Here is a 14,629-nt window from a genome sequence, read left to right on the forward strand (position 1 = left end):
GCTGGTCCCTGACCAAGATGCTGCTGTTTCAGTGGACCCAGGATGAAAAAGAAGGCAAAGTTGCAGCCCAGTCTATCCAGGGGGAATCAAGGGTGAAATTTCACCCTTCCCAAAACATCTAAGCTGCACATACAGTACAGAACCATTTTAAGAGCAACAATGCCCCCTGCCTGTCTCCATCCTAGCGCTCTCTGCCCATTCCTTTCAATTTTCTGGCTGCAAATCAGTTGATTTAGATCTGTCCTGTCTCTCATACCACAGCTAGGACACGCAACTCCAGGTTTAGGGGAGATGGGACTTTCAGGACTGGTTTCAGCTTCAACGTGGTGTAGAGTAAGGGTGGCTTCGCTGAAGTCTCTGCTGTTCAGCCTGAACCAGGGCTTGATCATGGCCAAGTCAGGTCACTTTCAGAGGCCCACATCCTCAGGAGCATCCAGAAACTCAGCTCCTTCTGTTTTCAGTCTCATAATCCATACTGGTAACTTCATCTTGCCTATCCCTTCAACTCCTTCACCTGTTCCAAACTCCCACTGTGCCAGACAGAGGATATGGTCCAGATCTTCCCACTGACCTCACTAAGGTACTCCGCATCTTCTTGCTTTCTAAGGGTAGCACCTTGTCTTGACTCACTGCTTTCTCCAAGTGGATAGAACAAGCAAAGATGGAGGAGAGGCAGGTCATGGTGCCAAAGGAGGCCTGCTAGGCGGGAAAGGGACAGGCATTTGTGGAGTGAGATGATATGCTCTGAACCATAACCTGGTTCCCCACAGGGAGCTGGTTGCCCAAGTAACCTGGCTGTGAAGAGGACTAGGAGTGCCTGTCCCCAGAGAAGATCGTTGTGACTCCATGGAGCAGGGCAGGAGAGCTGCCAAAACTACTCTCTGGTGAGACAAGGGGCTCGGGTAGGATCACAGACGTCCCTGACGCAGAGGAAACTGGGTACTGGGAACCTGGAACAAGGGACTGAGAAGCACAGCAAGGGAAGAGTTTGGGGCGATGAGTCACAGACTGAACGCAAACACAGGAACAGGCTATCACGCGGTAACCAGTTACTGCGTGTCAGCATTACAGTCCATGTGCATTCGCTTAGTCCGTGCAAATAAGGTCATTTCAGCCAGCTTAGTGCGGTTCTGTCACATTGGCTAACTCGAATTGACTTGCATGTGCCATGGATTAAGGGTGTGCACACAGATGCCCCCCACCGTCAGCTGATGTACAGCAGCATATTCCTCTGTGATAACTTGTCTAGTCTGTCCGCGCCTCCAACTTCATAGAAGCTTCATCAGTGGGACAGGGAAGCCTCAAGAAACAGCACCTGGGGTATGGTAAGGTAGCTAAGGAAGTCACACAAACCAGGTTGCCAGTGGGGTTATGTTCAAGCACAATGAGGACCCATCCCATGCCATTTTTGCCTTCCATCTTGGACATGCCTTCTCCAGGACCACAGCCTCCCATGTTCCTCTCCTAGGCTGGAGCCTACTGGGCTTGGAGATGGCTGCTTGACAGAACTGCCTCATTAGGAGGTTTCGCAACAAGCTCCCTGTGACTGTATTAAGCGGCCTGCATCATCTGTTTTGACTTTGCTGGATTTGTCTGTGTTCAATATATTTCTCGCAAGGGTCCCAGTTCAGCCCTCATTGACGTCAATGGGAGTCAGTCCATTCCCTTCAGTGAGAGCGAGAGCTGTCCCTTGGTGCTTGTATCTCGGCTGTTTCATTTCAATGCCCAGCTCCGTACACCCTCCTACCTTTCCCATCCCTTCGACATGGCTGGCAGCTCTAGCCTGTCCCTTCTGGCTGACTAGCGGATCCTGTCCCAAACTTGCTCCTTGTTCCCTGACACTGTACCGCTCTCATTTGTTGTTCACCACATCATAACTTGATTTTCTGAGCACCTTTTGCATTGTATTTCCTCAGCTGGACCCTCAGCAACATTGCCATTTCTTAAACACAGACAAAGCAAGTTTTGCTGGTTGGCGTCTCCACCTGGGCGAAATCCTCCTTCTACAGCACAGTCATCCACCTTGACAGTAAGGAAGGCTTTCACTTCAGTTAGTTATATTTCTGCATTAGTTCCTCAATGATCAGTTCCGATCCTAACTTAGATCTCTGTGTGAGTGACTATCAAAGAGGAAGGCTGGACAGTCGCAGGAGTCTGAGAATCTGGTTTCAACACCACACTCTGTTAAGGATTCCCACTGAGATTTCGGATAAGCCTTTTAAATTCTTTGCTCCCTCCTGTAAAACCGGGAATTGTGCTCCTCTCACTCCAGTGTTTTTTGATGGTGAGATGTCCTCACAGTACTTTTGAGACCACTACTAAATCTCACACAGAGAACTTTACATCCCCAAGCCTTTCTGAGTTAGCACCATCGCTGCTTCTAAAACACTTCAAAAATGGACAAACAAAGATGCAAAATATTAGCTGATCACCCACTAGATAAACCTTTCATCACATCCATGGACTGCCAGAGAAGAGGCAGGAAAACACATGCCATGCATGCATTGTTTCAAGCCCTTTCCTAGAGCACTCACTCCAGCGACACTGGGGAGAGGATCCTGCACTAGACAGCTCCATGGTGTGACCCAGTACAGCCTTGCTTACGTTTGCACGTTCATTCTGGAGCCAAACTGTCTGTCTGATTTACGTTATCGTAAGGAAGATCTTGAGTTAATGGCACTAAAGTTCTTCAGAGAAGACCCATCTCATGGAAGAGGGAAAAAGACAAGGGAAGAGGGAACAACAGGAACTCTTCTCCTTCCACATCCCAGCTGGGCTTGGCTGAAACTGGCTCCATTTATGCTGGTGGAGCCCAGCACTGCGTGCACTTCTGAGGCTGCCACAATATCTCCCACTGCCAGAGACACGTTCTCAGGCAAAGTGGGAAGCAGATGGGCTAAATGTGGCACCCCCACCTCCTTGTGGCAGGCACAATTTGAGAGAAGGGGATCATTTTTATCAATAACAGATATTCTGCTGGAAGGGGGTAGGCTTCCTGTGAGCTTCAGCAGCAAGGAGGGAATGGCAAAGCACTCAAACAGCAGTCAGCCACGGTTCCAATGGAACACTTTCGAGATGTGGTCTGTCCCAGTGATATGCAATCACAGAGAATTCAGCCTCAGGAGCAACCCTATATCCCACCAGATTTAGAGATGAGAAGGAGGAGAGACAATGCTTCAAAGCTGATGGTGTCCAGGGTAGCCCTGCACATCATCTCCCTGAGGATCTGCTGAGGCCCATTAACTCTGCCACGGGGAAAGCCGCTATGACTAAAGCGCTCACACCCGGCTCCCATCTTGCAGGCAAATCATGGGGAATGAACTGTCAAAGCCAAGGCCAGCCAGCATTGCACTCCCTCGGTGCTTCACCTGCACAGCATTGGTACCAGAGACAGGCAGGGGATGGGGACACGCAGTGACACTGCTGTTGGACTAAGGAGGAACCAGGGATGTGCAAAGGGGAAGGAGGAGGGATGGAAAAGGTGAACATGGGCTGCCAGAGCCTTGCTCAGGTGGGAGCTGGGCAGAAATGGCAGCGAATCCACTATTTATGAGGAGTAAAGTGTTACAGAGCACAGCTGGGCCTGGACTACCTTCACCGACACCACAGCCTGCCAAGCTCCTAATAAAACCCAACACAGGTTGACTTGGGTTCTCATCGTGCTCCAGAGCAGCAGTTTCCCCCTCCCCACCTAGGGCCCACATGCACTGTGAAGCAAGCGCTTCCCCAGCATCTCACCGCATCCAGGGCCTCCAGGGCTTCCCCACCCACCTCCACAGTCAAGTGGAGCAAGCCAGGAGCGGGTCCGTGCCCTCAATGCTTAACCTGCCCTCCCGCAGCCCCACCTCACCACACATGCTTCCCCGCTCTGAGCAGGGATGGAGTACGCCCACGGTCTGTTGTTGTTGGTTTTGGCTCAGCAGTAGCAGGCTGCTTCCAGCAAGAGTGGTATGAATAATTGCCCAATTAACTGGAGGAACTTCCAGATGTGTATTTGCTTTCATACCCATCCAGCCCCCCTCAATCCCACGTGCCTAACGCCACAGAGAGAGGTGGGGGTGGGAGAGCCAAGGCTCTGCTAACTCGTGCAGCAGCGTGGGCAGGGCTAGCCCGCTGCCTGGCTCAGCTCCCCTTTCCATCCCCACCTCCCTCCCACTCTTTAAATGGGGAAATGGTCTTTTTTTAATGACCCCGGGGAGAAGGAAATTTGCCCTGCCTGCCAGAGCTTGGTTATGCATGCCAAAAGCCAAGCAAGCAGAGAAGAAAGCTGATCCCATGTTATGATTTTTATCAGGTGCACATACAGTGAACCCTCTTAAGACAGGTATTTTTTGCCATTTTCCCCCCTTTTCCCATTGAATAATCTCACACTCAGCAGAGGTTTTATTATCAGCCAAACTGCTTTCACCCTGCAGGACACACTGAAGCATTTCAAGATTGTGGTTCTCCTCTGTTATCAGTGGAATCCAGCCCTAGCAATGCCACCCATCCACTTCACACCATCTGAGAAAGGGGGCTCTCTCTAGGATCTGGGTGCAGATTTTGACCTGGGCATGGGGTGTCTGGAACCGAGTCAACAGAACAAGGCCAAAAGGTGGCTCTGACCGCACAGATGACATGAGCTTCCCACCATCCCTTGCTCACACAGAACGTTCCAGGGGTGGCTGTCACCTCCTCTGTTTTTAGCACCCAGTTCGGCACCTGAATATCTAAACTCCAGTGACAAGAAACAGAAGCAGCTCCAGAGCAACCTGCTCCATCCAATAGTGCTTAAGACAAATGAGCTGATTCACTCATGGCAGGCTTCGGTCTCTCCCCACTGCATAGCACAGATGGAGCTTAAAGGACAAAATCACACCAGATGGCAAACTTCTAGACAGCTACTGTTTGGGGAAATGAATGCCATCCAAAACACACGCTCTGCCCAACCACAGCATGAGTGTAGCAACTCCAGCTCAAGGCATTCTCTCAGACCAAAACCTCAGCCTTGGGACCCTTTGGACAGGATGTCCAGAAATAACAGCAACTAGGGGTGATGACTCTGTTTGGAAGTGGCATCAGCTTGGCATTGTGGGCATCGCATGACTCCTTGTCTCATCCAACTCCTGAGGTTTTATCTTGCAAACCTTCAGGAGGCAACTAGCAGACAGCACCTGGGACTTACACACCAACACAACCAGAGACAGAACACCTCCTTTAGCACCAGCACACAGATGCACGTACAGCACTGTTGAAGCAGGCTCGTAAGACCTGCTTTTCACCCAGCAGCTGGCAAAGACTGAATCCGAAGAAAGAGGACAAACTGCCATTTGGTGTACGAAGAGCCTGGCTCACTGAAGGCCAAGCAAATGCTCTCTCTAACTAAGCAGCTTCAGGGAAAGCATGCTCCTGAAGCTGGCGAAATGGTCTGCACAATGTTCTGCTTCCCCATCCTTTGAATAAGGACAACTGGACAGGGCAGACAGCCAAGCTCCAAATACCCTTAAAAGATGAATGATGATGTTTTCCTGAGAGAAGCTCAACAGCAAACATTAACTTTTCAGTAATCAGCAAATAGCCCAGTGTCAAAAACACTTCTCTGTGCCGAATTTCCATACCACGCATCGCAACATGGGGTATAAAATCCCATTTCTCACAAGTCTCTCTTCAATCACTGGAAAAGTCACTGCTGCCAGGAATGACTTTCCCTTGCCCCCCAGACTGCTATTCAAATCCAGCCCACCTACAGCAATGACGATTCATTTGTCCCCTTCTCACCACAACACATTTCCAGGTCAAATCCAGATGTGGCAAACTAAGTGATCAGGTTGGTTGCTTCAGAGCATGAACCTGGTTGCTAGAGAGCAGCTGAACTGCTGTAATGCTTTCCTTTAGGAGGAGTTATTCATGGCTCCTGTGCTTGATTTGCTGCACATGGGGCAGCTTCTGCAGGCTGGCATTTGTTCTTCCACAAGAGGACAGGGCCTTGGAGCCTGGGGAGGAAGAAGGAGGTGCTACATGTATGAGGAACCATGAGGAAGGCAGGGTCTGAGATCCTGGCCCAAGGGGTGAGACTGTACAGAACCAGAAGCAGTAAACATGGGGAATTTGATAAAAGCCCAAAGGGAGACAAAACTGTGTGTTTCCTAAGAACAACAAGGCATTACGTCTGTACTGGGCACTGGTGTCTCAACCTGGTCTGACATCCATGGGGTGGGGGCACTGAGCCTGCCCGCCCACAGTGTTGCTGTCAGAAGGTAGAAGCAGCTTTTGGGCTGTGCGGTATTTTGCAAGGGTAGAACGACTGGCTTCCCCTCCGCAGCCGTCACCCTCCCCACCACCCCGCAGGACTCTAAGTGGACCATAAATGTTTTCAGCATGGCACTTTACCAAGCATACGCCATAAATTACAGTCCCGTGCCGATAATAAGTCAGGTAATAGCGCCACTTTTTTGTCCTGCCAACTGCACAAAAGGTGGCAGAGGGGAGGGAAGAAGGCGGGGGGAGATGCCTATTAGCACCAGGCTGGATTTTACACACGATGGAAAGTGTTTGTTCAGCTGGAAGTGAGAACGGTCCTTAACCCAAGAGCATGCACTAATGAAAACAAGAGTGTGCAGAGGGGGTGAGGGGCACCGGCACAGAGTAGCAATTCACGCTCTGGCGCAGGTGCGAGGGCTGCAAGGACCAGGCCTGGGGCAGAGCACCCACCAAGCCTGCTTTTGCTCTGGCCCCATCTCACACCTTTTGGAAACGCTAATTGCAGGTTCTGCTTTGCCCTAGGGGAGAACACAGGCAGGTCTGAGAGCACCCAGTGCCACGGATTTTGGTGCAAATCCCACTTGACAGGCTGAGCTAGGGATCTGCCCTGGCCATTTGGCTGGGACAGCAAGGAACCCACTCCAGTCAGAGGCCCTCTGGGCACCACACCCTCTTATCCTTCACCCAGGTGGGTTCAGCCTATTCTCAGGTCTCCAGAAAGCAAAGCCATGGGATCACAACCTGGTTTTCGCTGCTCCCCTCCATCACGCTATGTGGTAAATGCACCCAAGACCCAGAGCCAGCTGCCCAGCCAGAGGCACAACACTATGAGGGAGGTCACTGCCCACAAAAACAGATCCTGCTTTGCCTGGTGAAAGCTAGTAAGACCCCTGAGAAAAGGCAGTCCTGCATTTGGGCTGGTGCGGAGGAGTACAGGACAAAGGAAAGGACCAAGACAACATCAAAGACAGCACAGGGCATAAATCAAGCAACATTTAGTTACCTATCCATGTCTGTAGCATGTGACTCACCAACAGTCCCTGGAGCTTATATGATACACCTGCACTTGAGAATAAACCAAACTCCTTCAAAATCACCCTCTCAGGAAAAGCCCTGGGAAATAAGCCATTCCCACAGGTCATCAGGTAGGCATTCCATGGGTGGAGGCAAATTGTCACATGCAAGATCTCTCTGCAGTGAAGTCTTTTCCTCCAGATAGTCAGGAGCTGGCAAGAGTGCCCCGAAGGAGCAACAGCCAGAAGGATCTCGGTGAACCTGACCCTACCGGGTACCTAATGCAACAGCAGTACCTGCAGCCAAAGCCGGATGCAATTGTCACACATTGGAATACCTGATGCAATATGCTGAGAGCATACTACACATGTTACCACACAGCTATGTCCTGGCCCCATCATGGAGGAGGGGGATTAAAGTCATCCAGAAGGGAGGCTGCTAATTCCCTCCTAACAAATCTCCTGTCCACAACAAGAAGATCACCCAGTACCAAAAGCTAACCCTTCCCACGGAGTTCATGGTACAAGATGACCACCTGCCCCTAGAACGCAGGAGGTACCATAGCTGGGGAGAGGGAAGGGACAAAGAAACAGGAAAAGCTGGCTGCAACCCACCCAACCAAACGGAAAACGTGGTGTCCGCAGAGCACTTCTTGGAGCCACAGAGAAACACATGGCTGCCTTCACAACAGTGTCCCTTTTAGTGTCATTAAAACATCCACCAGCACTCTCCCAATTCTGGCACCTTTGGCTTTAGCCTCACCCTCATTGCCAGGAAGAACATCAGCAGCTCATCTAGAGAGGGGGAACCAGGTCTGGCTGCTGCAGGTGAAGGAGAAGGTGATCCACACCACTGGGCAAACCTTCCATTAAGATGCTGGCACGTGATATGAAAAGGATTTGCTTAATTATTCCATGGTAATTCCCAGTTTTACCCACAGGAGGTCACACTTTGCCAGCTTTCCATGCAAGCAGCCCTGCGCAAACAGCATTGCTGTGGGACCAGCAAAGCCACAGTTTTACTAGCCCAGCTCAGGTTTTGGCCTAAGACCCTTCTGTGTATCCTGGCATTCTCTGCAGATGCTCCAGCTGCTCTCCTGCCCACCCTACGGTCCTAGCCTCCTCTCCAAGACTGTTGGACACCCATATGGACAGCTTTCTTGTGTGGTGGCCCATTCCACCCACCCAGCCATTCCTCACTTTCTTTTCTTGCTTCCATGTCCTTTCCCATTCTAGCCTTCCAGTCCCTCCATTGCCCCTGCCAAAAAGACTGCATTACATCCAGTCCCTAGACCATAACTCTAGCCTGGTTTCATAAGAAAATGAGAGATATGCAACTGCATGCACTGGAGAAAATTCTGTTCCAATATGCTTCAGGAAGATGAATGCTCAGGTAGAATAGCACCCACACACAAAGAAATGGTTCAGTATGAGTTCACCTGCTATTAGTCTTCAGAGAATAAAGAGAGAAGCTGCCCTCAAGACACAAACCCATAGGAAAGCAGGCTTCACCAAACACTGCACTTGTGGAACTACTTATTTCACGCCACATGAAAGTTCTCCAAAACTCAGGGAAGTTGTTGATTGCCAGCCCTATAAACGAATATCCTACATTTATCCCTAGAAAGCCCTTGCAGGCTTATTGCCCTCAGTGCCCAGGGGGTCACCAGGTCTTGCTCTTTATTTGAGCCACTGCAGGGTTTAGTACTTAGAGCTTTAGCATTCCTTGGCTTCTGTAAAGCTGCCAGCAATGAACACCGTTCTCCAGGAAGAAAAGTAGATGCATTCAAACATGTTTTCCATCAGCCATCAATCAGCTAGTCAAGCATGGTTTTTACCCTCTCTCACATAGTCACAGACAGTCCAACAGCCTGAGTACAGGCTAAGGAAGATTATTCATATAGCCATGCAGTCTCCAAAGTTTTAAGACAGTACACAGCATCCACTCTGTCCACATCATCTGCCATTTTTTCAACCTCTACTAGTCCACAGGGTGCTGTCTCCTTTTATCCTGCCATCACACAGGCCCCCCCTTCTGAAAGATCTCCCCTCATTGATCTTATCTCTGTGCAGGGCTCTGCCTCCTTGTACACTGTCCCCTATGGCACCAGGGTTACTGGAATGGTAAAACCATTGGGCAATGCAGAGACTTTGGTGACAAACGTGTCACCACTATACTCCTAAAATATCTCGATAGTGCACCACTCAGCATCAGCACAGAAGTTTGGAGAGAGCCTTCAATTACTTCTACTTTCTGAACACTAAGAACAACTCTTTGGCTAAAGGGTATGTTCAGTTCAAATCACAGTTCACATTTCAGCAGAGAAATTCCTGAAGTCCAATCCATCTCCCTGTGCCTGGTCTTGCTTTTCTAAAGCCTGTCAATCCCCAGCTTTGTTCTCACCATGTGAACACCTTCTCTCTGCCACAGTTTCCCTGGAGAAACAAGGGAATACCAGCACTGCTTTACCTCAAAGGGGCACCATGAGCCCAAATATACAGACTACATAGGACCCACATCCTACAGTGAAAGCACGCTATAAATACTGAAGACAGATGGAAGCTTTTCACCCTCCTACAAAATCTTATCAAATACTGCCCATACTTATCTCTGTTCCCACACCTCTCCATCTACTTTCATCCTCTTCTAAACCTGCTTTCCTTGCTAGCTCAACTTTGTTTAGCATAGGGAACATAATCCTTTCCATGTGTCCAGGTGCCCTCCAGGACCCTACAGAACCAAACACAAGTGAATGTAAAATGATGCATTATATTTCCAGCTTACATTTAGATAAACAAATGATTTCTCAGCACAGCTTCTGGAAATGGCTCTGCTTCTGCAACATGAGTTGATTGCTCTCCCCAGCAGTATCAGCCAGTCACAAGGAAGCCCTGAAGGAAGCACATATTAACAGGTCTGCTTACTGATTTCAACCACTTATGAGCTTAGCCATTCTTTGAAACAGTGGGACTGCCCTGCCTTCTGAAGCAGTAGCCACCATCAGAGGCAGGGTACCCAGCACTGCCTGTCACTGCAATGTCCAAGACCCTGCTAACCATTTGTCCCTGGCACGATGGATGCTGTGTCGACCTTGCTTCTGATCACTGCCCAGTAGCTTTAAGATAAATATGAAAAACCCTCTTAAGACCCCATTTAAAATCCAGCTGCTGTGGCTACAACTCTTCCTTGTGTTTTATGTTTCATTATCAAGTCTTGTACTTTCCTTGTGGTCCTCTGTGGTTTCTTTTAGGTTGTAAATCTTCTGGGTAAGGGATTTGTTATCTCTTTGGCGAGAGCCTGCATTACCAAGCTGTGTACATTTACAACGCCATATAAAAGATTAGTACTTTATTGGTCACTTAAGCATTCCTAGTTAATAATCTTTAATGTGGCAGTTATTTATCCAGTCATAAACAGAACACTGCTGCCAAGTCAAGTCAAATAAACACTATGGAAGCCCTTCATCTTTAAAATGAACCCGTTTCTGTCCCAGCCATTTCAGGCTTTGCAACAAAACAGTCACACTGTTACTGAGCATGAAACTATTCAGATCTTATTAAAGCACCAATTGTATCTAGTATTTACACTGCGCTTTTCACCTGAAGCCTCTACAATGTTGGTAAACAGTGCAGCCTCCCGTGCAGAACCACAAGCCCAAGGCCTCCTTACCCAACGCTGCCGTGCCCAGCAGCCCTGCCTGCCTGCAGCGCCAGCACCGCCCCTCACCACCACCCGTCACCCTCCATCACAGCCCCTCATCGTTGCCCCTGAGGCATCACAGCCCCCCATCACCCCTCACCGCCCCCCGACCCTTCAAAGCCCCCCATCGCCCCTCACAGCCCCTCAGTCACCTCTCACCACCCCCTGACCCTTCAAAGCCCCCCATCGCCCCTCACAGCCCCTCACTGTCACCCCTCACCGCCCCCTGACCCTTCAAAGCCCCCCATCACCGCCCCCCGACCCTTCAAAGCCCCCCATCGCCCCTCACAGCCCCTCACTGTCACCTCTCACCGTCCCCCGACCCTTCAAAGCCCCCCATCGCCCCTCACAGCCCCTCACTGTCACCCCTCACTGCCACCCGACCCTTCAAAGCCCCCCATCACCCCTCACCGCCCCCGACCCTTCAAAGCCCCCCATCGCCCCTCACAGCCCCTCACTGTCACCTCTCACCACCCCCCGACCCTTCAAAGCCCCCCATCGCCCCTCACAGCCCCTCACTGTCACCTCTCACCACCCCCCGACCCTTCAAAGCCCCCCATCGCCCCTCACAGCCCCTCACTGTCACCTCTCACCGCCCCCCGACCCTTCAAAGCCCCCCATCGCCCCTCACAGCCCCTCACTGTCACCTCTCACCGCCCCCCGACCCTTCAAAGCCCCCCATCGCCCCTCACTGTCACCTCTCACCGCCCCCCGACCCTTCAAAGCCCCCCATCGCCCCTCACAGCCCCTCACTGTCACCTCTCACCACCCCCTGACCCTTCAAAGCCCCCCATCGCCCCTCACAGCCCCTCACTGTCACCCCTCACCGCCCCCTGACCCTTCAAAGCCCCCCATCACCGCCCCCTGACCCTTCAAAGCCCCCCATCGCCCCTCACAGCCCCTCACTGTCACCTCTCACTGTCCCCCGACCCTTCAAAGCCCCCCATCGCCCCTCACAGCCCCTCACTGTCACCCCTCACTGCCACCCGACCCTTCAAAGCACCCCATCACCCCTCACCGCCCCCCGACCCTTCAAAGCCCCCCATCGCCCCTCACAGTCACCTCTCACCGCCCCCGACCCTTCAAAGCCCCCCATCGCCACTCACAGCCCCTCATTGTCACCTCTCACCACCCCCCGACCCTTCAAAGCCCCCCATCGCCCCTCACAGCCCCTCACTGTCACCCCTCACCACCCCCCGACCCTTCAAAGCCCCCCATCGCCCCTGTCACCTCTCACCGCCCCCCGACCCTTCAAAGCCCCCCATCGCCCCTCACAGCCCCTCACTGTCACCTCTCACCGCCCCCTGACCCTTCAAAGCCCCCCATCGCCCCTCACAGCCCCTCACTGTCACCTCTCACCGCCCCCCGACCCTTCAAAGCCCCCCATCGCCCCTCACAGCCCCTCACTGTCACCTCTCACCGCCCCCCGACCCTTCAAAGCCCCCCATCGCCCCTCACTGTCACCTCTCACCGCCCCCCGACCCTTCAAAGCCCCCCATCGCCCCTCACAGCCCCTCACTGTCACCTCTCACCGCCCCCCGACCCTTCAAAGCCCCCCATCGCCCCTCACAGCCCCTCACTGTCACCTCTCACCGCCCCCCGACCCTTCAAAGCCCCCCATCGCCCCTCACAGTCACCTCTCACCGCCCCCAACCCTTCAAAGCCCCCCAACACCCCTCGCCACTCCCGCCCACCGCGGCGCTGCCCGCTCGGCCTCAACGCCGCAGACGCCGCGCACGTGCCCGCACCGCCCGGCGGAGCGCATGCGCCCGTCTCGCCGCCGCGCCCTTGGCGCATGCGCGCGGCGGCCGATCGCTCCCCCGGTCCCGCCGGAGGCGGCCTGACAGGCGCGGCGGTCGGCGGTTAAGGGCGGCCCCGGTAAGGGCGGCCCCTGCGCGGCCGGGATGCGGCGGGCGCGCTTCTGCCGGCCCCGGGAGCCGGCCGTGGTGGTGGGGGGTGGAATTCGGCGCCGGGCGGCGGGACCTCGGCGGCGCCTTCCCGGCGAGCGGCCGGGCGGGACGGGGAGGGGGCCTGCCCCGAGCCCGGCCTTCGTCGGGCCCCCTTCGCGGGCGCCGCGCTGGGACTCGCTCCTGGTGCCGCGCCGTGGGTCGCTGGTCCGTGGCCGTGCGGGGCCGGCGTGGCTGGGGCGGAGCTGCCGGGGGAGGGTCGGGACGCGGCCCCGAGCCGCTGTGTCCGTGGGCTCCGGTGCCCGCGGTGGCACCTCCGGGAGCTGTCGGTGTCCGAAGGAGCTGGCGCTCTCCCCTCCTCTCTGTTGGGAGCCGGCCTTGGGTTTAGCCTTGTAGTTTGTTCCAGTGCGCGGAGGCTGTCGAAGGCGTTTAAATGGCTTGTGGGCGTGAATGGGGAGGTTAATGCTCTCTGCTGTTACGCTTGCTTTTTCTGCAAAATGTGTCAAGACTTGGGGATGAGGCACAGGCAGATCCTCTGACTACTCGTAACGCTCACCCAGATACTCACAGTTCACACTTATTCTGCTAGCTGGTCCCAATTAAAGGGGCAGTTTATATTCACATGAAGAGCACTCTAAACCCAAAGCTTGTGTTCTGCAGCTTTTTCCTTGAACGTTGTAAAATTTCTATCACAAAAGTAGTATTTTGTTATGAGTTTATTTTCATGTTGGCCTTTATCTAGGAACTGCTCTCTGAAACATATGTATGTTTATACAGCACATCCTTAAGTGGACAATTGCTGTTGGGATATTGGGGCTGCCAGAATGTTACCCAACTGAACACAGGATTTGGGGTGTGCACTAGGGCTTGCCAAAATGTTCCTCGGCCTTTCTGGGCCTATGAACAGGAGAGCAAATAACCAAGCAGATGCAGTATGCTTAGTTGACTCCAGCCCCAGGTGGTGTCCAAGGGCAGCAGGAGGGATGATATCTTGCAGGGGCTGTGTAGCTGTGATGAGAGGGAAGTGGGTGGTTCTATATTGAACTGTATTATCTTGAAACCTCGTGTTTTTATGTCTAATTCCTACAGGAAGCTGGAGCATCTGAAAGCTTTTCTGGCTTACAGGAAATCCCATTAGGATTGTCAGAGCATCCAGGAATACCCAGAGCACAGAAATGATGTGAATCGCATCTAGGGCTCTGTATTACCAGAAAAGGGAATTCCCTGTTGTTAGCATTTCCTTCTTTGTGCAATTGCTAGCAGTTAGACAATATTGCAAAAGACTTCTCTCTAAGATAGTTACTTTGCAGGAACAGCACTAATAATTGGAATTCAAGGACTCCAGCAACGTTTTATGTTAGTTCTTTGTTGCTTCCAAGCAATATATGATACTTATGTCCTTTTTAATTTGCAAAATGGCTGTGGATAGTATTGCACAGTAATTAGCTATTGGGAATCTTTGTACTGAATGTCTTTTCTGTCATTAATATTTGACAGTTTGCAGGTGTTCCTGCAGCTAGAGTTTGAATGCAAGGGAAAGCAGCTTTCTGCCTCTTTTTTGCTGTTAATAATTAAATGCTGCCAAGTAAATGTTTCTAACAGGTTATCTGTGGACCTGTCACATATTTAAGCACCTCTGCTCTTCCCAGCTCTCTCCTTTTATTGTGACCTTTGTTTTCTCCCCTTGGTTGTCTTTGCTGCTTCATTCTGTTAATTTGAAACCTTGAAAGACCCTCCTTCCCCCGATCAGCCCTGTCATTTGGACTGTA

General features: G+C 52.2%; 1 protein-coding gene across 3 annotated transcripts in view; it reads left to right on the forward strand.

Moving 5' to 3' along the window:
- Positions 1 to 12,745: 12,745 nt before the first annotated feature.
- The window catches only part of TBC1D24 (TBC1 domain family member 24), a 30,827-nt gene continuing 28,943 nt past the window's right edge, over positions 12,746 to 14,629 (forward strand). For all 3 annotated transcript variants that reach the window (XM_052772806.1, XM_052772805.1, XM_052772807.1), the window contains exon 1: positions 12,746 to 12,831. The gene's annotated coding sequence lies outside the window, so the exon portion shown is untranslated. The remainder of the gene's footprint in view (positions 12,832 to 14,629) is intronic.

Source organism: Harpia harpyja, chromosome 21 (genome assembly GCF_026419915.1).
Source record: "Harpia harpyja isolate bHarHar1 chromosome 21, bHarHar1 primary haplotype, whole genome shotgun sequence".
Taxonomy (NCBI): Eukaryota; Metazoa; Chordata; class Aves; order Accipitriformes; family Accipitridae; genus Harpia; species Harpia harpyja.